The 25,941-nt window shown below is 41.6% G+C and overlaps 1 long non-coding RNA gene across 2 annotated transcripts; it reads left to right on the forward strand.

The window, feature by feature from the left end:
• Positions 1–12,204: 12,204 nt before the first annotated feature.
• On the forward strand, positions 12,205–25,076 carry LOC137776443 (uncharacterized). Of its 2 annotated transcripts, none has more exons than XR_011076218.1 (4): positions 12,205–12,317; positions 22,699–22,824; positions 23,034–23,179; positions 24,035–25,076. It is a non-coding gene; the product is annotated as an uncharacterized lncRNA (long non-coding RNA). The 2 variants fall into 2 exon arrangements; XR_011076219.1 differs by having other exon boundaries at positions 23,087–23,179.
• Positions 25,077–25,941: the final 865 nt, after the last annotated feature.

Here is a 25,941-nt window from a genome sequence, read left to right on the forward strand (position 1 = left end):
ATAAAATATACCACCCTAACTATCTTAAGTGTACACTCCAGTGTGTTAAATATATTCATAATATTGTGAATATATTACCATCATCCATCTCAATAGCTCTTTTCATCTCACAACACTAAAATTCTGTACCCATTAAACTCCCCAAAGCCCCCTGCACCAGCCTCTGGTTACCAGCTTTCTACTTTCTGTCTGTACCTCATACAAGTGGGATCCTACAGTATCTGTCCTTATGTGACTGGCTTATTTCACTGAGCATAATGTCCTCAAGGTTTATCCATGTTGTAGCAGGTGTCAGAATTTCCTTCCTTTTAAGGCTGAATAATATTCCATTGTATATATACATCACATTTTGCTTATCCTTTCATCCATTGATGGACACTTGGGCTGTTTTCCACATTTTAGCTGTTGTGAATGATGTCACTGTGAACATGGGTGTACAAACGTCTCTTTGAGACCCTGCTTTTAATTATTTAGTTATTCCCAGAAGTGGAATTACGGGATCATGTGGTAATTCTATTTCAAATTTTTTGAATACATAGGCCTCTCACAATTCTGAAATACACGTTCGCTGCCTTTCCCAAGCTGCAAATCCTTCTGTCACTGGTAACAACATTCCTCCAGTCTCCCATTCTAGAAACCTCAGTCCTTTTCCTTATTCTTGTTCCCTGATGTATAGTCTGGAACCAAGTCCTGTTCTTGTTTCAGTACATCGTGTTTAATTTCATGTGCATTCCCTCTCCCACCCCCTCTAATGATTCACTCGTGTACAGTTGCTGTCACCTAAGGAACAGGGCTAACAGAGGGTGGTGGTTCAGATGGTGGGTCTGCCTGGGCTCAGGTCCTGGCCACGTCACTCAACATATAACCTCAGACATGCCTTCTCAGCTCCTTGCTTTCCTAACACATGAGGATGATCATAATAGTACATGCTACATATGATTGTTAGGAGGGCTGAATGCAATAGGAAGTGGAAAGCCTTGTATATAGTGAGGGCCCAATACATACCGTTATTAATGAGCCTTATTGCTACTGCCCATTTCCCCTAGTCCTGAATGTGAGTCACAAGGGCCTCTTAGGGCCATCCAGTTTAATCTTGCTGTTATGTGGGTGGGAAACAGAGGTGGTAACAGATGTCACTGGGGAGCCAGGACGTGAACCTTGAGTCCCAGTGCCTGCCTGTGCTCTGCTGTGTCCCCCACGTGGATCTTTCAGTTGCACCTCTAGAATCATACCTGGTCTTCATTCCCAACATTTAATAGCTTATTGTAACTTGATTTCTACTATGATCTGAATATTTGTATTTCCCCCAAATTCATATGTTGAAATCCTAAACCCCAAAGTGAAGGCATTAGGAGCTGGGGCTTTGGAGGTGTTTAGGTCATGAGGGTGAAGCCCTCCTGACTGGAATCAGTGCCCTCGTAAAAGACCCGAGAAAGCTAGCTCATCTCTTCCCCCAGGTGAGGGTACACGAGAAGTCAGCGACCTAGGGGGGGTGGGCTCTCAGCAGAACCCGACCACTCTGGCACTCTGGTCTTCGACTTCCAGCCTCCAGAACTGTCAGCAATAATTCCTGCTGTTTGTAAGCCACCCAGTCTTGGTATCATAGCAGCCTGAATGGACTAAGACCATCCAGACTGCCGCTCTGCTGTCTAGTCAGCCACGGCTGGCATGGACTTTTCCCAGCCAGGTTACTGTTGGTATTAATCTCCTGCTCAGTCAGTCCCCAGCGCCCCTACTTGCAAATCTACTCTCTTCTAATTTAAAGCTTTCCCAGCTTTCAAGTCCCACCTTAGGGCCATTCCCTGGGAATCTCTCCCTCCCTTCTCAGCCCTTAGTGATCTCTGATTGAGGCTCCACATCAGACTCTCACGCCTGGGGCAGCTTTTTTCTCTCCTAGTTTCCCATCTGGTGTGTTTATCCGCAGTGGGGATGTAAGCCTGGTCCCGGCCATGGCCCCGGCCATGGCCTTTCCTTTGGGGTCCTCCACGCAAGTTACTTGTTTCCTCCCTTTTAACCCTCCTGCTTTAGGACAATAAACAGCAGTCATTTGGTTCATCCCCATAGGCCATTATGTGGGTGCATTTTTCAAAGCTTTGGTAAATGTAATTAGAAGTTTCAAATAATATTAAAAGCTAGTGGGTTTTATTATGGTGGTGGGTATGCAATTACGCATTTGTCAAAATGTACACATGTTGATATAAAAAGAGTGACTTTTAGTTTGTATAAATTATATCTCAATAAATCTTTACTTAGAAAATACCTAGTGGTTTTCTTATCCTTTGGAGTGTGGTTAGCCAACTGTACCAGTGCAGTGGATGTAATATGATTTCAACTGCTTGTCCCAGAGCAGTGTGATTAAAGGCAATTACTTTCTTTTTTGCATGTGTCTATTTTCTACATGATAAACCATGATCACATCCTGTTATAATTTGAAAAACAATCATTTTGTTAACAATTAAATAATTCTCCTTGTTCTTAATGACTGGAAAACAAAAGTGCTCAATGAAAAGGCACAATTGGAACAACTGAATTCATTCACACTTACCCTAAAAGGAGCAGCCAGGGCCAAGGAGAGGGTTGAACAGAAGCTGGAGTCCTGGGGGTAGTAGGTGAGGCCACACGGGGACAGTAAGGTGCTGATTCAGGCTCCGGAAGAAACGGAGAGACAGGAACTAGTGGTGGAAGGGAAGGCTGAAGCTGCTAGTAGTGGGTGTTGACGATTTTGCCCACAGGCTTTGAAATGTTTTAAAACAGCACATTAATTAAATTAGCTAAATGAGAAGAACAGAGAGAAAAATCACTGATATAGAAAAAATAAACATATAATATAGATTATCAACAAAATTATTAACAAATTCTTTGAAAATGCCGATTAAATGATGAATCTCTCAAAAAGGTTGAGAAAAGTAAAAAGTAAACAGCATCTAATGAAAAAAGAGTTTTGAAAAATTATTAGAGGAAACTATAAAATATGAAAATTTAGATCAAATACTTTTTTCAGAAAATATAGAGAAGAGATCAAACTCACTTTGAACATCAATAAAGAAATCCAAAATAACTTTAGCAAACTGAGTCTAGCAATATATTAAAAACAACAGTGACAAGTAAGTTCACCCTAGGATTGAAACAGTTAACTTTGGAAAATCTATTACTATTAATTAACACATTCAGATGAATAGATTTAAAGATAAGAAATAGAAGAAGTATGTGATAAAATTCAATTCCAATTCTTTCTTTAGGAAAAAAAAAATGCTTGGGGTAGAAAGGAGCTCCCTAAATCTGCTCCCAATCTGGCATTTGGTGCTCATCAGATGTCAAACTCAGTGAAGAAACCTAACCTATTTAAAACCCCTTTAGTTAAAAAATTTAAACAAGACAAGAACTATCACTGCGGCTTTAAGTTTTTATGTTCATCAAACATATGCATGCTGTTATGCACTGAATGTCTATGCCCCCCCCCCACCCAAATTCATGTGTTGAAGCCCTAAGCCCCAAAGCGATGGTATTTGAGGCAGGGCCTTTGGAGGTAAGGTGGTATGAGATCATGAAGGTGGGGCCCTCATGATGAGATTTGTGCCCTTCTAAAAAGAGGCACTGGAGGGCTTGAGCTCTCTCTCTGCCCCGTGAGGGCACAGTGAGAAGGCAGCCATCTACTGACCAGGACCCAACCACCCTGACTGGAACCCTGATCTGGGACTCTGAGCCTCCAGAACAGTGAGAAGATCAGTTTTGTTGTCTAAGCCACCCATTGTATGGCATTTTGTTACAGCAGCCCAAGCTGACAAAGACACATCAAGCACTTGGATTATGGAGGAGATCACCATGTCAGTTATGGGACAATGCGCTTTACCTCCGCTGTCCATCCTGCTTCTGTGATGAGGCACGAGCCGTAGGTTTGTTGTCGGGGTGAGGGTTTGGCTTCCACAAGTGCACACTCTTCCCACGTCCTCATGCTTCCAAAGTAGTACCTTGTCACTGTGGTCAGGGCAATATTCAGCATTGATTCACTGTGATTCTGTAAGCACATTTTCTTATGAGTTTGAATGCGTTGCTCCATGATCTTCTTGCTTCCAGCAGGAAGCTTTTCTGATTCCTAATCGTTTGTATGTGACCTTTTTCTTCCTGCAAGCCTGTTAGATTTTGATTTTGTGCCCAGTGTTCCGGTTTTTCTCAATGATATGCATTTGTTTTGACCAACTTTTTTCTTTTTTGAGGAAAAAAAACCCATTTTGTTTGGAAATAATTTAAAACTTACAGAAAAGTTGTAGGAGTGAGAACAGTACATAGAGCATCTGAATATCCTTTACCCAGATTCACCTATTGTAAACAATTCACCCCCACTTTTGCGTTATTGTGTTATGTATTTTCTGTCTCTCACCCATATGTGTATGCGTGTGTGATGTTATTTGAGAATTGCATAAATATACCTTTACCCTTAAATACTTCAGTGTGTACTTCCTAAGAAAAGGATATTTTCTTACATAATCCCCTTAGAGTTATCAACTTTTAATAGTGATACAATTCTGTTAATCTATTGTCCATGTTCAGGTTTCGTCAAATGACCCAATAACAAACAAAAATATGTACAGAGAGATAGATCTAGATACATCTTATTGGTTCTGTTTCTCTGTTTCTCTAATACTCAACCCAATTTAAAAATGGGCAAGAGACCTGAACAGACACCTCACCAAAGATGACATAGAGATGACAAATAAGCATATGAAAAGCTGCTCAGTATCATATGTCACTAAGGAAGTGCAAGTGAAAATAACAATGAGATACCACCAGGTACATATAGAATGGCTAAAATCCCAAACACTGAGAACACCAAATGCTGGCGAGGATGAGGAGCAACAGGAACTCTCACTCATTGCTGGTGGGGATGCAAAATGGTACAGCCACTTTGGAAGACAGTTTGGCATATTTTTTAACAAAATTAAACATGCTCTTACCATGTAATCTAGAAATCGTGCCCCTTGGTATTTATCCAAATAAATATGTCCAAATGAAATTTCATGAATATTTCATATCCACATGAAAACCTACACATGAATATTTATAGCAGCTTTTTTCATGAGTACTGAAACTTGGAAGCAATCGAGATGTCTTTCAACTGGTAAATATATAAACAAACTGTGTGCATCCATATAATGGAATATTATTCAGAAATTTTAAAATGAGCTGTAAAAAGACATGGAGGAATCTTGAAAGCACATTGCTAAGTGAAAGAAGCCAATGTGAAAAGGCTACCATATGATTTCAACTATATGATTTCAACTATATGACACTCTAGAAAAGGTGAAACTGTGGAGACAGTAAAAAGATCAGTGGTTGCTGAGACTTGGGGGGGCAGTTCTAGTTATGGAGAGAGGTGCAAATAGGTGGAGCATGGGAGATTTTTAGGGCAGTAAAACTAATCATGATACTGTAGTGGTGGATACAACTTTGTCAAAACTCGGGGAGTGTAGAACACAAAAAGTGAACCCTGGTGTAAACTATGGACTTTAATAATAATCATAATGTATCAATATTAGTGCATCAATTGTAACGAATATACCCCAGTAATATAAGATGTAAATATAGGGAAAACTGTCTGCAGATGGGGGAGTGGAGTATAAGGGAACTCTCTGTACTTTACAATCCATTTTTATGTAAAACTGACACTGCTCTAAAAAAAATGGCCTATTAATTAAAAAAAAAACCAAAACTGAACATGGGCCAAAAAAAGAATTTTACAAGTTGACCTTACTCATGGATATAGATTTTTAAATCCTCAATTAAATGTGAACAAAAGTGAATCAGGCAATATACATGTATCTATAAATATGTGTTTTTATATGTACACAATAGACATATTTTTATGGACTTACATTTGATCATTTGGGTTTATCCCAGTACTACATAGGCAACTGGACATTAGGAAATCTTTTAACAGAAGTCACCAAATCAACAAACTATAAAATAGACAAGAACTGTTTGATCCTCTCAATAGATGCAGAAAATAACATCCTAAAACTTTTGATATTCAATGTTAAAAAATGAAAAGGAAAGAAAATTATTTTTCAAAGTAGGAGTAGAAAGGAACTTCCTTAACCTGAAAAGGTATTTGTACTAAAAGCTTGCAATACATACCATTCTAAGATATAGCCTTTCCAGTCAGGAAAAAATCAAATCTGCCTGGTAGCACCGCTTCTATTCAACACTCTTGAGAAGAATTTCCCGTGCAAGTCAGAAAAAGTATTGTTCACAATAAAAAGTGATTAACAAATTTAAATATATTAAAATTCAAATTTTCTGTACAACAAAAAAATCACCATAAGCAAAATAGAAAGACTAGCATCACGTCAGAAGGAACTTGACAATAATTACACGGAATTAGTATCCAGAATATATTAAATAAAGACCTCCTGTAAATCTATAAGCAAAAGTCAGAAAACTAAACAGGCAAAAGCTCTTCATAGAACATGTGAACAGGGGAGTAATGGGAGCCCTCATCCATTACTGGTAGATACACGTCCACAGGAGGACAAGGAAATATGAGTAAGATTGTTCCTTGAAGTAATGCTGAATCAGTTGCAAAAGTAAAAATTACTTTGGATCAAGAAAGTAAACCCTGCCCCTCATTAGGCTGGAAGGACAGATGTAAATTAAGGCACCTGCAAAGTTAACAGGAAGCAATGTTTCTCCCTAGGACAAGCTGTAAATTTTCATCAAGTAGCCCTCTTAGAGTGATTGCTGCTTTCTTCCTTACTGAGAAAACTTTATCTCTAAAATCATAAACCATCGTAAACTGTGCCCTTTGAAAGTATATCAGTAAAAATAAAATATATCTCACTCTTGCCTGGGGGACCTAAATGACTTTGACCCAGAGAAGCAACCTCTTTTCCAACCCAGGGGCAGAGCTTCAGATAAGGGGTGTCCGGACACAGACGTCCACAGTCATCTTATCTTTGTAGTTTCTTAGGAAACCAGACCCTGGGCCCACTTGGCATTCTGGACCTGATATTGTTCCCTTTACACACAGCCTTGCTGTGCTATCACAACACTGCTTCATGTAAATTTCACCCAAATTTACCTTTCGCCGAAATACTTTAATTATTGATCTCTTCCTTTGTTTGGACTGATGACCCATGCTTTCTCAGGCGTTTACCTTCCTTCATTGCAATGAGTCGATAAATTGAACGTTGTTGAACTACAGATCTGTAGTTATGCCTGTAGTGAGGGATAAAGTCCCTAGGCTGATTAGGCTAGGAATAGTAAAACCAAACAAAACTAAAAACTAAAAACAAACAAAAAGCACCAAATATCTAACAATCAGCATATATTATGGTGTATTCGTAAAATTGAACACTATATCATAGTTTAAATGAATGAGCCGTATCTATATTCATCCATATAGGCAAAACCTAATGTTGAGTTTTAAAAAAAAGGAATTAAAACAATGTTACATCTTACCTATCATTCATATGAATTAAAAATAAAACAAAAAATAAATAAAATAAAACAAAATATCTGCTGTAGACTGACTGATGTGTCCCCTCGAAATTCATAAGTTGAAACCTACTCCTCAGTGTGATGGTGTTTGGAGGTGGGGGCCTTTGGAAGGCGATCAGATCATGGGGGGGAGCCCTCGTGAATGCGATTGGTGCCCTTATAAAGAGGCCCCAGGGATCTCCCGTGCCCTTTCTGCCATGTGAGGGCACAGAGAAAAGATGGCCGTCTGTGAACCAGCACTGGGGCCCTAAGGAGACACTGAATCTGCTGGTGCCTTGATCTTGGACTTCCCATCCTCCAGAACTGTGAGGAATATATTTCTGTTGTCTATAAGCCACCAGTCCACGATATTTTGTTATAACAGTCCAAATGGATTAAGGCAACATCACTGCACGTAGTCTGTGTAGTAAAGCTATAGATGCTCTGAGTAGAAAGACACAGGATGAACTAGAGCCGTCTCTCCTCGGGCTGGGAGGGACGGCTAAAGGGAGTGGGACTGATGTATTGGGGCTAATGAATAGCTGATAACAATGTTTTATTTCTTTTATTAAAATATTTAAAAGCAAATATGAACAAATACAATTCTTAATAATTTGGGTGTGATAGATACCTGAGTGTCTGTGCATTAGCCTCCATACTTTTGTGGATTTTAAAATGTTTACAAATTAAATAGAAAAACAAATAATGGTAATGGTGGCTTATTCCTGATTTTAATGGGAATTCTTATGACCCCCTCCAACTACATGATTAATATGTATTTTTTATCATGTTAGGCTGATATATAAGCCTTCCAATTTTAAGGGTTTAAAAATGTACATGGACATTCAAATTTATCAAATGCTTATTTAACTGTCTATATAAATGATCATATGTTTTTCACGCTTGATATGTTAATATGGTGAATTTATTAATAGTTTTCTTAATTTTGTAGAATTCTTGAATCCCTGGCATGGACCCCATTAGGTCATGGTATATTTTAAATGAATACTCCAATTTGTCAAGCTCTTATTTTTGCATCAATATCTATAGGTGATTTCTAGTTTGTTTTTTTTTTAATGCTACCTTTGTAGCATTACATCCAAGTTATCCTGTTTCTGTAATATGAAGAGGGAGACTTTCCATTCTACATTCACTGCAACAGTTTATTCCTTACCATTTAAAGATTTGAAAAAATTCAGCATTTGAAATGTGTCAACCTGGTGCTTTCCAATGAGTACGACTGAAAATTTTTCCATTTTACCAAAGGTTATTGCTCTGCAAGGTTTTCTATTTTTTTTTAATAGTAATCTTTTATTTATTTATTTATTTTTTAATATTTATTTTTGGCTGTGTTGGGTCTTCGTTTCTGTGCGAGGGCTTCCTCTAGTTGCGGCAAGCGGGGGCCACTCTTCATCGCGGTGCGCGGGCCTCTTCACTATCGCGGCCTCTTCTGTTGCGGAGCACAGGCTCCAGACGCGCAGGCTCAGTAGTTGTGGCTCACGGACCTAGTTGCTCCGTGGCATGTGGGATCTTCCCAGACCAGGGCTCGAACTCGTGTCCCCTGCATTGGCAGGCAGATTCTCAACCACTGCACCACCAGGGAAGCCCAAGGTTTTCTATCTTTTAACTTAATTATGGTTATCTAAATATTCCTTGGAAATAATTCATTCCATGGTAATTTCAAAATTAGTATAGAATCAGGCAAAGTATTGTGCTCCCAATCTTTTATTTTTCTGTGGTTATTTCCACATTCTCATTCCCAGTTTTGCATACCTGTGCACTTTTCACCTTTTTCTTAATTTGGATTGGTAATGATTTACCTATATAAATTTTCTTTTTAAAAAAAATTTGTATTGATCCAAAGAAGATGGCCAAAACGCACATGAAAAGATGCTCGACATCTCTAATTATTAGAGAAATGTAAATCAAAACTACAGTGAGAAAAAAAAAAAAAAAAAAAAAACTACAGTGAGGTATCACCTCACACCAGTCAAAATGGCCATCATCAAAGAGTAAATAATAAATGTAAATAATAAATGCTGGAGAGGGTGTGGAGAAAAGGGATCCCTTCCATTCTGTTGTTGTGAATGTAAATTGGTGCAGCCATTATAGAAAACAGTATGGAGGGTCCTTAAAAAACTAAAAATAGAGCTACCATATGATCCTGCAATCCCACTGCTGTTAGGAAACTGTTGACCGAAACCACCTGCCTCGGCCAGGCATGATGGTAACCACTTGCATGAGTTTTCTCACAACGGGATGTCCCAATAAGGAACATGGTGCTGCCACCGAAAACTAACCGGGAGAATTCAGGAGGGGCCAGAAAGAGGGAGGAGACACCAGCCCATAATTCTGTCCTACCAACCTCCCAGAATCCTTTGCACTGGAATCCACCTTGGCTGAGAGATGCGCGCACCGCCAGAAAGGACCCAGAGTCAGACCAAATATGGGCCAAGCAAGACGATTGGCCAGAGACAACCCAGAAACTAACCCCATCACCATAAAACCTGAGACCGTGAGCCACACGGCAGAGCAGTTCTCCTCGGTTCCCTTACCCTGCTGCTCTCTGCCCAGAGGGCCCCTTCCCAACAAAGTCTTTTGCTTTGTCAGCATGTGTGTCTGCTCGGACAATTCATTTCCAAGTGTTAGACAAGAGCCCACTCTCGGGCCCTGGAAGTGGTCCCCCTTCCTGCAACATTTCTGGGCTCTGGAGAAAACCATAATTCAAAAAGACACATACACCCCAATGTTCACTGCAACTCTATTTACAATAGTCAAGACATGAAAACAACCTAAATGTCCATCGATAGATGAATGGATAAAGAAGATGTGGTACATATATACAGTGGAATATTACTCAGCCATAAAAAAGAATGAGATAATTCCATTTGCAGCAACATGGGTGGCCCTGGAGATTATCATACTGAGTGAAGTCAGACAGAGAAAGACAAATATCATATGATATCACTTATATGTGGAATCTAAAATATGACACAGGGACCTCCCTGGTGGTCCAGTGGTTAAGACTCTGTGCTTCTACTGCAGGGGGCATGGGTTCAATCCCTAGTTGGGGAAATAAGATCCCACGTGCCACGTGGCGTGGCCAAAAAGTTTTTAAATAAAAATATAAATAAATAAATAGTGAAAGTAAAAAAAAAAAAAGACACAAATAAACTTATCTACGAAACAGAAACAGACTCACAGACATAGAGAACAGACTTGTGGTTGCCAAGGAGGAGGTAGAGGGAGGGATGGAGTGGGAGTTTGGGGTTAGCAGATGCAAACTATTATATATAAAATGGATAAAACAACAAGGTCCTACTGTATAGCATAGGGAACTATATTCAGTATTTTGTAATAACCTATATGGGAAAAGAACCACTTTGCTGTACACCTGAAAATAACACACCATTGTAAATCAACTATACTTCAATGAAAAAGATTTTTTTCATTGAAGTACTTGATTTACAGTGGTTTTTTTAATTGAAGTCCTGTTGTTTATCTATTTTAGATATAGTAATGTGTATATTTTAATCCCAAACTCCTAACTTATCCCTCCCCCCCACCTTTCCCCTTTGATAACCATAAGTTTGTTTTCTATGTCTGTGAGTCTGTTTCTGTTTTGTAAACAAGTTCATTTGTATCATTTTTTAGATTCCACATATGAGTGATATATGATGTTTGTCTTTCTCTGTCTGACTACTTCACTTAGAATGATAATCTCTAGGTCCATCCATGTTGCTGCTAAATTTTCAAAGAACTAGATTTATGTGATACATAAGGACTGATTTACGTGCTGCATCGTCGACTGAAAAAAATGCACAACCTTAAAGTTGAGAGTTATCTTTTATTTGGTGGACATTCTGAGGACTTCAAGCCCAAGACACAGCATGTCAGATAACTGTGAGAGACTGCTCTGAAGAGGCGAGGCGGGGGGCACCAGGATACATAGGAGTTTTTGCAACAAAGACCAGGTAGTTGGAACATCAAAAGATTACTGTTAATTAAAGAAAACCAGATACCTCAAGTTAAGGGATTTAGTGCTTTTCTACATATGGGAAGATGCAAGAGTCTGGGCTCACTGAAGTCATTCCTTTGACGTGCACCTCAGCTCTCTGGGGCCAGTGTCCTGTGTTTTCCCATCCTGAGTCCCCTCAGAGTGCACTGTCAGGGGTCGGGGGGTGGCTGCAGCAGGTGACTGCTAGATGGGGGGCATCCTGTTGCTAGCCTGAGTTCCCTCAGGGCTCACCATGGGGGCAGCTGCAATGTGATGGCTTGATGGCAGCAACATCCTTTGTTTACTGTTATGGCAGGCAATATCTTTCTTTCACACATTTATTTCCTCTGCTTCCCAGCCGTCTGTTTTGTTTTTTCCCAATGTCTTACTGCCTAATTCATTTATTTCCACGTTTTACTGTTAAAGTAGTGGGATACTCCACTTTGCACTATGTGATCTAAAATTCTTGCAACAATACACTTAAGAGGGTGTTTCCTCTTAGTTTCCCCCCACTACCGTCACTCTCTGGGCTTCAGGTCAGCTCCGCCTCAAGACCCCCGGCGTCACAGGAGGGCTGACGCCAGGTCCAGACGCCCATCCTCGCCGCCCGCCCACCCGCGAAGAGGAGGCGGTGGGAGCTCCCGGCCAGATGCGCCGCGGAGCCCTCTGGGAAATGTAGTTCTGCGCGGACACGTGCGCGGCCCTGCGGCGTCAGCGTCGCGCCCCGGGGGAGGGGTCAGGTGTGTGGGGCGGCGTCTGCGTTGGCCGGGGTCTCGCTGCGGGCCCGCAGCACAGCCGTGCGGCCGAGTGAGGCGGCCAGTGAGGGTCGGAACCGGGGGTTCTTGGGGTGAGTGGCTGAGGACTGCGGAGACTGGGTGATTCGGGCCTTGGGGTCGCAGGTCGCGGGCCTGGAGCGTGACAGCTGCGTCGGGCGCCGTGCGGGCTTGGGGAGGCGAGTACCGGGGCCGCGGGGGTGGGTGATTGGGGCGAGCTGGCGTGGGGAAGGGGCTTTAAGTGATTGCGGACGTGCGAGGGCCGGCGTGTGGGGATCCGTGGGTCCGCAGACAGTGACTGGACAGCTGCAGGGATACATGATGTGGGGCGCGCGGCACTGGTGCTTGAAGGTTACCTGAGTCGGTCTGAAGGCGTCAGTGATGCGGAGCCTGGACCTGGGGTGCCTTCCGGAGGTCGGTGACGGCGGCCTGTGTGGAGAGCAGAAACTGGGTGCCTGCTGAGGTCGGCAGAGGGCGACGAACTTGCTGTTTGGAGGAACCATGACGTTTAATGTTTGTGGGGTGAATGATTGGGGTTCTGTATGGTTTGGGGATGGCTGGGGTTTGTGAGAGTTCTGTGAATGGGGAGACCGGATCTCGTTGGAGGGAGAATTTTTCTCAGTAGCTTATCACTGTGCTGTAGGGACGAGTGGCTTGGGGGCCCTATGGGTCAGTGATGGGGCGGGGGAGTGCGGTGCGTGTAAATTATAGGCTCGTGGAGGAAGCTGTGTCAGTTTACGATCAGTGGATGACTGACTGGGCAGCCTTACCTGGCTGAGTGATAGAGGAGGTTGGCTCTCAGTCATCAGAGGAAGTGATTGGGCAGCTGTGGGGGAAACAGTTTGGTTTCCTGGGATGGAAGGCAGAGGTTGGTAGACCTCTGCCCGTAATTTTGAGCTATGAGGATGACTGACTGGGGACGGAGTGGATTTGGACAACTGGGGAGACAGTCCGTGGGGACAATAGGATGAATCATTAAGAAGCCTGTGGGGGGACTTGCCTGGCGGTCCAGTGGTAAAGAATCCGCTTTCCTGTGCAGGGGATGCGGGTTCCATCCCTGGTCGGGGAACCAAGATCCCACATGCCGCGGGGCAACTAAGCCCACACGCCACAACTAGAGAGAGAAAACTGGCACGCGCCACAACTGGAGAGAAGCCCGAGCGCCACAATGAAAGATCCCGCGTGCTGCAACTAAGACCTGACGCAGCCAAATAATAATAATAACAAACAAATAAATAATTTTTACAAAAACATGAAGAAGCCTGTGGGGGTGGATGATTTTGAGAGTCGGTGATGGGAGCTGTTGGTGTAAGAGGTAGGGCTGTGGGAGGGCCGGGATGGGCCACGTGGGTCTGAGTGGGAGTCGCAGGGCTTGTTGGGGGCGGCCTTGGTGGAGTAAGTGATGAGGGCCTTACCAGTGTTTGCCCAGGGGGTGGGATTGAGTGAGGGGTCTTTGAGGGTAATGATTGGGTGGCCTCGGAATCAGTGATTGCAGACTTGGGACACCTGGATATAGCGTGTTGGTTGGTCTGGGGGCTAGTGAATGGACTATGGAGAAAGGGGTGGGGGGAGTCTGTGGGCGTGAATCATTGAAGGGCCTCGGCAGCTCAGGTTTAGGGAGACCTTCTGGGAGTCGATGGCTGGGGCACCTGGGGAGGTAATGCAGGGCGGGGCGCAGGGTGAGGGGTTAGGTATCATTTGGGGGTTAGTGACTGAGACTGATTGGGTGGGCTGTGATAGGTCTAAAACAACAGGTCTACGAGTATATTTATTGGTCTGAAAAAAAATATGTATATAAAAATATGTTTTCACTATATAGCATTAAAGCCAGTTCACAAAGTTAGAAAGACTATAAGATCACGTTTTTGTTTCTACCACCCTTTGAGAAACTACTTACCTTGAAGTAGTGGGATTATGGGTGATTGTTTCTTTATTTAGCTTACATGTATTTTCTGATTTCTCTATAATCATATCATGCAATAATAAGAGCACTAACTAGCATTTATAAAATGTTTGTGTACCAGTCTCAGTTCTAAGCTTTTTACACGTATTAATTTAGAACACTCAAGAACATTATGAGGTTAAAATGAACTCTGTTGTATGTTTTTTTTTTAATAAAGATCTTTCCAACATGCAACAGCTATCTGTTGTTTTTTTTTAATTATTAATTTATTAATTAATTTATTTATTTTTGGCTGTGTTGGGTCTTCGTTTCTGTGCGAGGGCTTCCTCTAGTTGCGGCAAGCGGGGGCCACTCTTCATCGCTTTGCGCGGGCCTCTCACTATCGTGGCCTCTCTTGTTGCGGAGCACAGGCTCCAGACGTGCAGGCTCAGTAGTTGTGGCTCACGGGCCTAGTTGCTCCGCGGCATGCGGGATCTTCCCAGACCAGGGCTCGAACCCGTGTCCCCTGCATTAGCAGGCAGATTCTCAACCACTGCGCCACCAGGGAAGCCCAACTCTGTTGTATTTTGAGGAGAAACTGATGCAAATTATTCACTTAATGAACTGTTGGATTCAATTTCCTCTTTCATTCATGCCTTTAAAAGTGAAATTGATGTTCTCCTTGCCCATTTGCTATATGTTGCACACACACACATTCTTTGTCTCTCTTCCTCACTTACTTACTTTCAGAGAGAATGATGGAATAATGCCCAATTTTCCAGGCCACCCAACCTTGTGAAGAAAATCACATTCTTCCGACCTTCCAGAGTGCTGTGCTGTGGAAGCTTGTGTGAGATAAGGCTTCTGGAATTCAGAGGCAGCCTTTCAGAGACCATGCACACTTGCACTCACCCCTCCCTCCATCCACGTGCAGTCCTGTGTTTGGACCGTGCTTCTTCTCTTGCTCCCACATAAGGATAGGCCAGGCCAGAGGGCCCGAATCCCCTCCAGCACAGAAAGAAGGGAATGTGGGCCCCTTCAAGCTAAAGAGTTGATGGGGACTCCAAGGCAAAGACAAGATTCTGATGTACACATTCAAGCTCCAGAAACCCTTCTCGTAATTGTTCTGTTTTCCACTTCTTATCTTAAGGGTCCTTAGTAGGCACTTTCGTGTCCATATCACCTTTAATTCTTATACGCATCCCACATGGTCTGTGTTCCCATCACCATTTAAAACAAAACAAAACACACCAGGCTCAGTGAAGTGAAGTGCCTTGCTTAAAGTCACATGGCCAGCAAGAGACAAAGCTCAGACTGAACCTTATTTGTTTTATTCCATATCTCATGTTCTTTGCCTGAAACACATTCACTCCCAAGCACCTAATTAAATGTTTTGTACCAAGGGGTCTTGAGATATTTGTAGAGGACCTGTTAAGTCTCACAGATGAGCGTGGAATTCACAGGGCTTTTTGGAGATTTTGCAGAGCTCTTGGGTTAAACACTGCCACTGGGACTTCCCTGGTGGTGCAGTGGTCAAGAATCCGCCTGCCAATGCAGGGGACACGGGTTCGAGCCCTGGTCCAGGAAGATCCCACAGGCCGTGGAGCAACTAAGCCCGTGCGCCACAACTACTGAGCCCGCATGCCACAACTACTGAAGCCCATGCGCCTAGAGCCCATGCTTTGCAACAAGAGAAGCCACCGCAATGAGAAGCCCGCCCACCGCAACGAAGAGTAGCCCCCGCTTGACGCAACTAGAGAAAGCCTGCTCTCAGCAACGAAGACCCAACGCAGCCAAAAATTAAAAAAATAAAAGGCACTGCTATTAATGCTGTGGGGTACCCGGTGCATACTCTAGTCCTTGTTAGCTCTGTTTAGAGTCTATAGAAAACCCAGTCTGGGCTTTAAATGAAGGTCAGTTTCCAGCAAGATAGGGAGTTTAGATGCCAAAGAGTATGCCTCAACTAAAGAGAATTTAATTTGCTACTGATTCAACAGATTCCAGTTTCCATGAACTAATCGGCTTATGTGAGATGGAGGACGCCCAGGACCAAGGATTCATCCTTGGTGAAGAGTCCTGACCAGAGCCCTCTAACTTGAGCATTAAGACAGAGTCCAGAAGATTCACATGATAGGGCAGAGCCTAGATTTGCTGGCCCTTTCCCAAGAGTAGCAAAAAATGACCAAGTCCCAGGAGAGTAACTTATTTATTTATTCCTCAATTGTGGTTTCATACAATTCACCCATTTAAAGTGAACAATTTAATATTTTTTAGTAACTTTAGAGGGTTCTGCAGTCATCTACTTGTGCAACCACAGTCTAATTTATTTTTTTTTTGATAAATTTATTTATTTATTTTTTGGCTGCATTGGGTCTTCGTTGCTGCACGCAGGCTTTCTCTAGTTGCAGCGAGCGGGGCTACTCTTCGTTGCGGTACACGGCCTTCTCATTGTGGTGGCTTCTCTTATTGCGGAGCACGGGCTCTAGGCACACAGGCTTCAGTAGTTGTGGCACGCTGGCTCAGTAGTTGTGGCTCATGGGCTCTAGAGCGCAGGCTCAGTAGTTGTGACACACAGGCTTAGTTGCCCTGCAGCATGTGGGATCTTCCCAGACCAGGGATTGAACCTGTGTCCTCTGCATTGGCAGGCGGATTCTTAACCACTGCGCCACCAGGGAAGTCCCTGTCATGTGTCTTTTATTCTTTGGCTGATTTAAAGATTTTCTCTTTATCTTTGGTTTTCAGCAGTTTGGCTGTGATGGGCCTTGCTGTGGTTTTCTTTATGTGTATCCTGCTTGGGATACTCTGAGCTTCTTGTGTCTGTGGGATGGTGTTTTTCATCAAATTTGGAACATTTTCAGCCATTATTTGCTCAAATATTTTTTCTGCCCTATTTTCTTTCCTCTTTTATGACCCTCCAATTACAAGTATTTAAGATTTTTTGATGTTGTCCTACAGGTCACTGATGCTCTACAATTTTTTTTCCGATTTTTTATACTTTAGATTGTATAGTTTTTATTAACCAGTTTTCAAGGTCATGAATCCTTTCCTTTGTAATGTCAAATCTGCTGGTAAGTCCATTCAATAAATATTTTATATCAGCTATTTTTCAGTCTGGAGTTTCTATTTGGTTCTTTAAAAAAAATCATTTCCTTTTCTTTCCTGAAATATTCCATCCCTTAACCCTATAATATTCATGTTTTCTCTAAATTCTTTAATATATTCATAATTGTTATTTTATAATTCTCCTTTGTTAATTCAGATAACTTGTTCATCTGTTGTTCTGCTTCTATAGGCCAGTTTTACTTTTTGTGGCCTTAATTATTGGTTACATTTTTCTACTTCTTGGTATATACCTATATTTTATTACATTCTAGACATTGCAAATAAAAAACAGTGGAAACTAATGTGCCATTTTTAAATTAATTAATTAATTATTTTTGGCTGCCTTGGGTCTTTGTTGCTATGTGCATACTTTCCCTAGTTGCAGTGAGCAGGGGCTACTCTTCGTTGCAGTGTGCGGGCTTCTGATTGCAGTGGCTTCTCTTGTTGCAGAGCACAGGCTCTAGGCACACGGGCTTCAGTAGTTGTGGCACGTGGGCTCAGTAGTTGTGGCTCACGGGCTCTAGAGCACAGGCTCAGTGGTTATGGTGCACGGCTTAGTTGCTCCACGGCATGTGGGATCTTCCCGGGCCAGGGCTCAAACCCGTGTCCCCTGCATTGGCAGGTGGATTCTTAACCACCGCGCCACCAGGGAAGTCCCTAATGTGCCATTTTTTGTTTTGTTCATTTTCCAGAGCATACAAACTCTTTCCTTTAGAAATTAGATTGGAGGTTTATCATTCAGGTTTTTTCTAGAGTTGAGTTGAATTGCAGTGAGTTCACAATTTAAATTAGCTTAGGTTCACCTATGATTAGTCCACCCATAGCTGCTTCCACTTACACTGCCTTTTGATCTTTTCAGTATTTGAACTGAGAGGGAGTTGGACTGCAGTTTCAGTTAATTTTGGTTCACCTGTGTATTCAACTATGGAAGACTCTTGGAATCCAAACATTGCAAAAATATGCAGGACTGTGCAAATTTTCTCTTTCCACCTGTTGAAAAAAACAAAAATGTTAACATAGTAGGCCTGAGGCTGCTGTCTTTGAAAGGGTGTTTGCAAGGCGGGCCTCTGGCAAGTCAGCTTGTGGAGAGTTTGCTGCACTGCCGTGACAGGCTCCCTGACTGATAAAGGGGTGCCAGTGGGCCCACAGAGGCCTTCTCCAAGGTTCCAGACCACCTCACTACGGCAAGCATTGCAGTGAAGTGAGCCTAAAACACACGAATTTTTTGGTTTCCAGTGCGTATGAAAGTTATGTTTACTCTCTACTGTAGTCTATTAAGTGTGCAATGGCATTATGTCTAAAAAAACAATGTACATACTTTAATTTAGAAATCCTTTATTGCCAAAAAATGCCAGCCATCATCTGAGCCTTCAGCAAATCGTAATTTTTTTGCAATAATCACATCAAACATCACTGATCAAAGATCACCATAACTAATATAATAATAATGACAAAGTTTGAAACATTGTGAGAATTACCAAAATGTGACACAGAGACCCAATGTGAGCAAATGCTGTTGGAAAAATGGCACCAGTAGACTTGCACGATACAGGGTTGCCACAAAGCTTCAATTTGTGAAAAACGCAGTATCTGTGAGGGGCTGTAAAGCAAAGCACAATAAAACGAGGTCTGCCTGTACTGTATAAACAGCGTGGTGTATGGTGGACACCTGCTTTCCTTTTGGAAGCTGCTGTGTGACCAGACTCCATGACACATCTTGCGTGCTGAGTCTCTACTGGTCTTTCCTGGGCGGAAACATCAAACAAAAGTTGCTGCATTCTCTTTGCTGGGGTGGAGTGTGCTCTGTGTGGCCCCTCATCGGAGGGAGAGAGCACAGGTACCGCGCACACGGACTCCTCCAGCACCTGCCTCTTTCTCTTTCCTCACTCATCTGCTCTGCGTCCCTGCCGTGTTGCTATAATCCGCCTTAGCCATGAGCACAACTGTGCCAAGTCTCGCGAGCCCCTCTAGTGAATTACCGAGTGTGCGGGTGGCCTTGGGGACCCCTGAAACACCACTCTTTTACCTCTGCACTTTCTTGGCAAAATTCCGGAAGAGTGCCATGAAAAACTGTTGGGCTAAACAATTTATTCCTGTTAGGGACTCTTCCAGATTCCAGGTTTTCCCATCAGTCCTCACCCATGTCTAAACTTGGTTAATTTCTCCTCATTCTTGTTAAGTCCCTCTGGCTTATGGCACCTTCTCCTCTGACTGACCATATCCAGAACAGACACCTGTACCCAAGTATAGAATCTGCCACAGTTCTCTGATAACCTATAGAGAGCTTGCTTCTCTCGGAAACTGAATTCCTCAAAACTTCCTTGTATCCATATGTCTCCGCTGGCCCTATAGAAAAGTATAATTAGTGTACAGGTTCATGGGAGCAAGGGCCTTTTGCATCTTTCTACATGTTAATTCTGTCTCCAATCTTAGATGATTCTTTGGATAGGTATAAAATTCTCGGTTGACAGTCATTTTCTCTCAGTGCTTTAAAGAAACTGTTTTACCATTGTATGGCTTCTAATATTGCTGTTAAGAAATCTGTCGGTTTAATTGTCATTGTTTTATGGGTAATATATCTTTCTCTTTACCTTCCTGTGGGATATCATGCCTTTATCCTTTTGTTGAAATGTTATGATTCCTGAAATTCATGTCTTTCATCACTTCTCAGTTGTTTTACCTTGGAATATTTCCTCTTTCCCAGTCTCTGTTTTTTCTTTGGGAATTCCTTTTGAGGTGGATATTGCACTGTCTCATTTTGTCTCTGTGCCCAATATCTGCTAGTTCATATTCCCAACCTCTATGCTGCATTCTCTGTACATTCTTTGGGTCTGTTTTATTCATGTATCTGATCTGCCATTTAACCCTCCATTGGCTTTTTCAGTTTTAGTGACTGTAGTTCTCATTTCTGGCATTTCTCTTTTGTTGCTGTTGTTACTGTTTCCTAAATTTACTGGACCTTTTAAAATATTGTCTTGTTTCTTTCTTATGTTTTTATTCCTTTTAATGTGACTTTGGTGGTTTTAACATCCCTGTTATATAGTTTATGTCCAGTATTCTATTTTCTCAAGTTTTTAGAAGTTAAATTCTACTTTTTATTATTTCTGCTGATTCTGGCTTGTGGTGGAGTATTTCCGCATGTGGTTTATATTTTGGAGTAAGATCTCATGTTTATCTGTTACAGTCTTGTGCAGCCTGGGTTGGAGTATGTCCCTTAAGAAATAATTTGTTTTGCTTCTACTAAGTTGCCCAACAGAGGAATTACTGGTCAGGGACCACTTTTTTGTTTATCTCTTAGCTTAGAAGTTCCTGGACCTTGCAGGTAGTATATATTGGAACCACAAATCTGTGTGAAGGAAGATCTGTGACTATAAATTCTCAGAGTAAGAAATGCTTTTACAAATGTGTCTTTAAGTTTCATCCATGTTCTTGCATAGAGCTGTAATCCATGCATTTTCACTCTTGTCTAATCCATTGACTATGTAATTATCTACTTTCTTGCCATTAGATGTTTGAGCTATTTCAAATTTGCTGTTTTAAACACTGATGCTCTGAAAAGGATTATATTTGTTGGCTGGTACACACGTGCAAGAAAGTCTCTAGGGCGGGATAGCTACTTTTCCTAAGGACCAGGTAGTGAATATTTTAAGCTTTTTAGGCCGTACGTTTCCTATAGCAACTACCCAGCTCTGCCACTGTGGTGTGAGGGCAGTCAGAGACAGCACATAAACAAATGGGTGTAGGCTGTCCTTCAGTAAACTTTATTTTAAAAAATAAGCACTGAGGGAATTCCCTGGCGGTCCAGTAGTTAACATGTGGCGCTTTCACTGCCAGGGCCCAGTTTCAGTCCCTGGTGGGGAAACTAAGATGCCACAAGCCACATGGTACAGCCAAAAATAAATAAAATAATTAATTAATTAATTAATTAAAAAGTGAGCACCTAGCTGGACTTGGCCACGGATTGTAGTTTGTAAACCCCACTCTAAGGTATAAGCTTAGAGAACAGAACTGCTGGGTCACAGGAATTGTGAATGTTTACCTTTATAAGATAATGCTAAATTGTTGTACAAAGACTTTGTATCTCACCAGCACTGTACTAGTTTCCTTTCATCCACATCCTTACCAACTCTTGATATTGTCAAGTTTTAAATTTTCAGCAATCTAGTAGGTGTAAATGATACCTTATTGTAGTTTTAATTATACCACCCATATTCTTCTATCATAGCCTTTGTATAAATTTGCCTTGCTGTACAAGATTGAAAGCTCTCTGAGGTCAGGATGTGTTTTATTTGTCTTTATGTTGACAGTACCTAGAGTCGTACCTGACACATTTACTGATGAATAAACATATCTTAGATCATTCTATCTTATTTAAATCACTTAAATTATAATAGGAATTTAAAAAGATTTTTGTTTCTGAAATAAAGTGCAATGCAAGACTAAGTCTATGGTAGAGAGCCTATATAGTGAATCCTGATAAGAATGGTCTAAATAAATGTCAGTCAGGAATGCTTTCAGACTTCTCTGGTGGCACAGTGGTTAAGAATCCGCCTGCCAATGCAGGGTACACGGGTTCGATCCCTGGTCCGGGAAGATCCCACATGCCGTGGAGCAACTAAGCCCGTGCACCACAGCTACTGAGCCTGCACTCTAGAAGCCCACGTGCCACAACTACTGAAGCCCGCCCACCTAGAGCCCGTGCTCCGCAACAAGAGAAGCCACCACAATGAGAAGCCCGCGCACCGCAAAGAAGAGTAGCCCCCGCTCGCCACAACAAGAGAAAGCCCATGTGCAGTAACGAAGACCCAATGCAGTCAAATAAATAAATAAATAAATAAATAATGCTTTCATTTACAAGTAACAGAAAACCTAAATAATACTAGCTTTAATAATAAGGCCATTTAATTTTCTCCTGTAAGACACCTGGAAGTAGACAGCCCTGGGCTGGCACAGCACTTCACTGGTGTCATAAGAGATTACGGCTATTTCTAGGGTTCCACTCTGCTGTACTTCACAAGCTGGTTTTCTGTGCTCACACATATTGCCTCATGGCTCAAGATGGTTGCTGCAGCTCCAAGTCTAACATCTGTATTAAAAGCAGTCAGGATGGTCAGGATGGGGGCAGAGGGCACTATCAATATCTGTCTCTTTTATCAGAAAAGCAAAAGCTTCCTCCAGATCATCGTCACATATTCCTTACATCCCATTGCCAGAACATAATCATATAACTGATGTGAGAGAGACAAAAGAACAAAGGGAAATAGGAGAAGACGGACTTGGAACCGTTAGGATTCGTTCCTGGGAACAGGGCATATTTTCATCCCTAATATAATTGGGGTTATTAGCAAGAAAGGAGGAGGAAACGGCTCCTTTGAAGGCAACCAGTGGTTCCTGCTACAGTGTTTCTTTACATCTTGTCTTTATTGTCCAATATATGTTTCTTCAGATTTAATGCAAACATGTTCTTTCAGGGGTCATTGTCATTTGAGGATGTGGCTGTGGGCTTCACATGGGAGGAGTGGCAGCTCTGGATTCTGCTCGAAAGAATTTGTACAGAAATGTGATGTTGGAGAACTTGAGCAGCCTTGAGTCGCTAGGTAAGGACACGTTCCTGCCCAGTCAATTGTCTTTTCCTATTCACTTGCTAAAAACTGTGGCCTTTGAAGTGTTTAATGATTTAGGCTTTAGTTGAAGAATTGAGAAAATCTTAGTCCTTTCTTGTCTTCAAACAGTGTTTGTACACTCACATCCCAAATTAAAGGCCTCATTGTGCAGCCTTTGAACTAAACATTTGTTTATTCTTTAGAAGCTGAAACCCAAGAAATTGGACTCAAGTCCTCTGTGATTTCCCATGTGCAGGGTTTCAGGTTATCAAACCAGATGTGATCTTCAGATTGGAGCAAGACCAACCACGGGCAATAGATGAGGATACCCCAAGTCAGAGCTTTTCAGGTGAGTGATTGATAACCTCTCAAGTGTGAGACAGTGGAATTTAAATGCCAGTTTTCAGTAGACGGCGAAGATAGTGAAGGGTGGTTACCTTTGAAGTAAAAAGAGAATTCTCGAAGCTCCTAAACCTTTGGAAGTGACTCAGGACCACTAATGTGAGCTTCTCAGATATCCAGATATCATACTGTGTATCACTTATCCATATTAAGATAATCTGTCCTTCTCTGCTTTAGTTTTAGTGAGCTGTGCTCCACTTATGTATACTTAGGGGCTTAGGCCTGTCTTTCTCACATAGGACCTTGTCCATTCATTTTCCCTCTCTGCACCCCAAACCTTATCCTGATGATAGATTCCTTTTCTTTTCTCATGTATACAGGATTAATTGCAATTTTTTTGCCTTTCACTTTTCTAATTCTCTCCTATTTTCTTTCCCTTACATTGTTAAATGCTTCAGATTGCTATTGAAAACCCATGGTCATTTTTCTATTCTCTCCTTGGTTTCTTTTATGATAGTTTACTCCTTCTGTGCCTGTAACCAAAGGAATAACTTTGATGTCATCATTCCCTACTTTTAGTGCAACTTTTGTTGCCTTGTCTTAAAGTTGATTGTGCCCAAATGAAACCCCACCTTTGCCTAGGACAGATTATTATATCTTGGCCTCTAATACCCTATTTAGTCAAAGCGTTTTTTTCCTTTTCCTTATCTATTATTGGTTTTCTACCTCAGTTCCCATGAGAGCACTTTTTAATTTCCAAGCAAAAGCGTATAGTTGTGCATTATTATTTCTATGGTTCTAGTTTATCTGGTTCACAGTTATTAAAGGATTCACAAAATATGTTTATTGTTCTTTTTTGTAGAGTTCTGGAAAGTTGATCGTTACAAAGCTTGGCACCAAGAAACCCAAGACAGGCTTAAAAGATTGGAACAAGCCTGTGAAAGTAATGCGAGTGGAAAAACAGTTCAATCAGGCATGTACCTTGAACCTTTAAAGCAAAACCTAATAAGTATGTTTCAAATGGAAAACATTTGCAATATTCATTAGATTTGCTTACTCAGAGTGGAAATTATGGGAGGAAGAAACCTGGTAAGTTTAATGGGTATGAAAAATCATTCCTCTATACCAAACATGAAAAAATTTGTTTTTGATTAAAATACTATGAATGTAATGAATGTGGAAAAGTCAACAGCAAGAAGTCACGGCTCATCATCCATTGGAGAACACACACAGGGGAGAAACCCTTTAAGTGCAGTGAGTGTGGCGAAGCCTTTTAACAGAAGTCACACCTTGCTACGCACCAGACCATTCACATGGGAGAACAACTTTATGGATGTGAGTGTGGGAAGGCCTTCTCTCAGAAGTCGCACCTCATTACACATCGGAGGGCTCACACTGGAGAGAAGCCCTATGGATGTGGTGAATGTGGGAAAGCCTTCTCCCAGAAGTCACACCTCGTGATCCATCAGCGAGCTCACATAGAACAGAAACTGTAGAAGTATAGCAAATGTGAGAGACTTTTACGAAAAGTTCAATAATCATGACAGCAGAGGAAGAAGCATATTGCTTCAGACGTATATTTGTAGGACTTGTATTCCCAAGTACGGCTAAATAATATGATTTTATATTTTTTCATAGCATATATGAAATTAATATAACTGTGAACATGATATATGTTCTGTTCATAGCATGGCGTCTGTCAAGAGTTCTGCATAGACTATCACTTACCTTGCACTACAACAATAGAATATAAACTGGATCAAATGATTGACTTACTATTTAACAAAGAGGTTAAATGACCAAGTACTTTCTGGTACATGTAACTGAGTCTGAGAACCCTCACCATGCTGTGTCTTGAGTCATCGAAGCTGGGATTTTTAAATAAAGTCTCCTGCTTCCTCTGAGTCACCAGTTCATGTACGGAACTCAGTGTGGAGGCCAGAGTACAGGCTAACATGGGACTGGGTGAGCAAAAGCTCTGAAATGTGCTGCTCCTCATCCTGAAAATGGAGGTGGACCCACAAAGCATACCCTCCTGCTATTTTTAGCATAAGTTCATTTGCACACTGATTACATACAATAGAGCCAAGGAGCTATCTGTAGTTTAGGTTAGTATGGTAAGACGTTGCATTATACTGTTCTCTGTGCCAATCCTTTAATGTTTCCCTAAAGTGCTTTTCAAATAATTAGAAGAAGACACACACTTTATTTTTAAAGGGTCACGTAGCTTTGTAAGGTTACATTCAGAGACTTTCACCAGGAGAGTTAGGAATTTTGACATTTTGATTCAGAGATCTCATATAGATGAAGCTTTTGGAATCAAGTTGTTATTGTTTGTTAAAAAAAATAAACAACAACTTTGTGCTTATTTGATTATTAAGTGTACAAGAAAACCTTGCAATGTGCAAGATATTATCTTTTAAATGTGCCAACCTTTAATTAAGTTAAATTTTTTAAGAACATGTCTCGAAAATACCAAAAGCCTTCCTTAAATGTTGGTGAAATTTAAACATTTGCACCATTCCCTAAATATGTGATTTTCTTGTGTTGCCAACCCAAGAAACTTGTCTTTGTTGAAACCACCTATTATGCGAGTTATGCCTGCCTTTGTTTAGAGTTCTTAGTAATTTCTGTCCTTGATATTGCTTGGCAATGTCAAAATCCTTTCTTGAATGACTGTGACATTCAGAATTACAGAAGACGGTTTTCATTAGAGAAGGGAGATGCACACACAGTGGTCTTAGATTGTATATCCAAGAGCAAATGTTA

This window comes from Eschrichtius robustus, chromosome 14 (assembly GCF_028021215.1).
Source record: "Eschrichtius robustus isolate mEscRob2 chromosome 14, mEscRob2.pri, whole genome shotgun sequence".
Lineage (NCBI taxonomy): Eukaryota > Metazoa > Chordata > Mammalia > Artiodactyla > Eschrichtiidae > Eschrichtius > Eschrichtius robustus.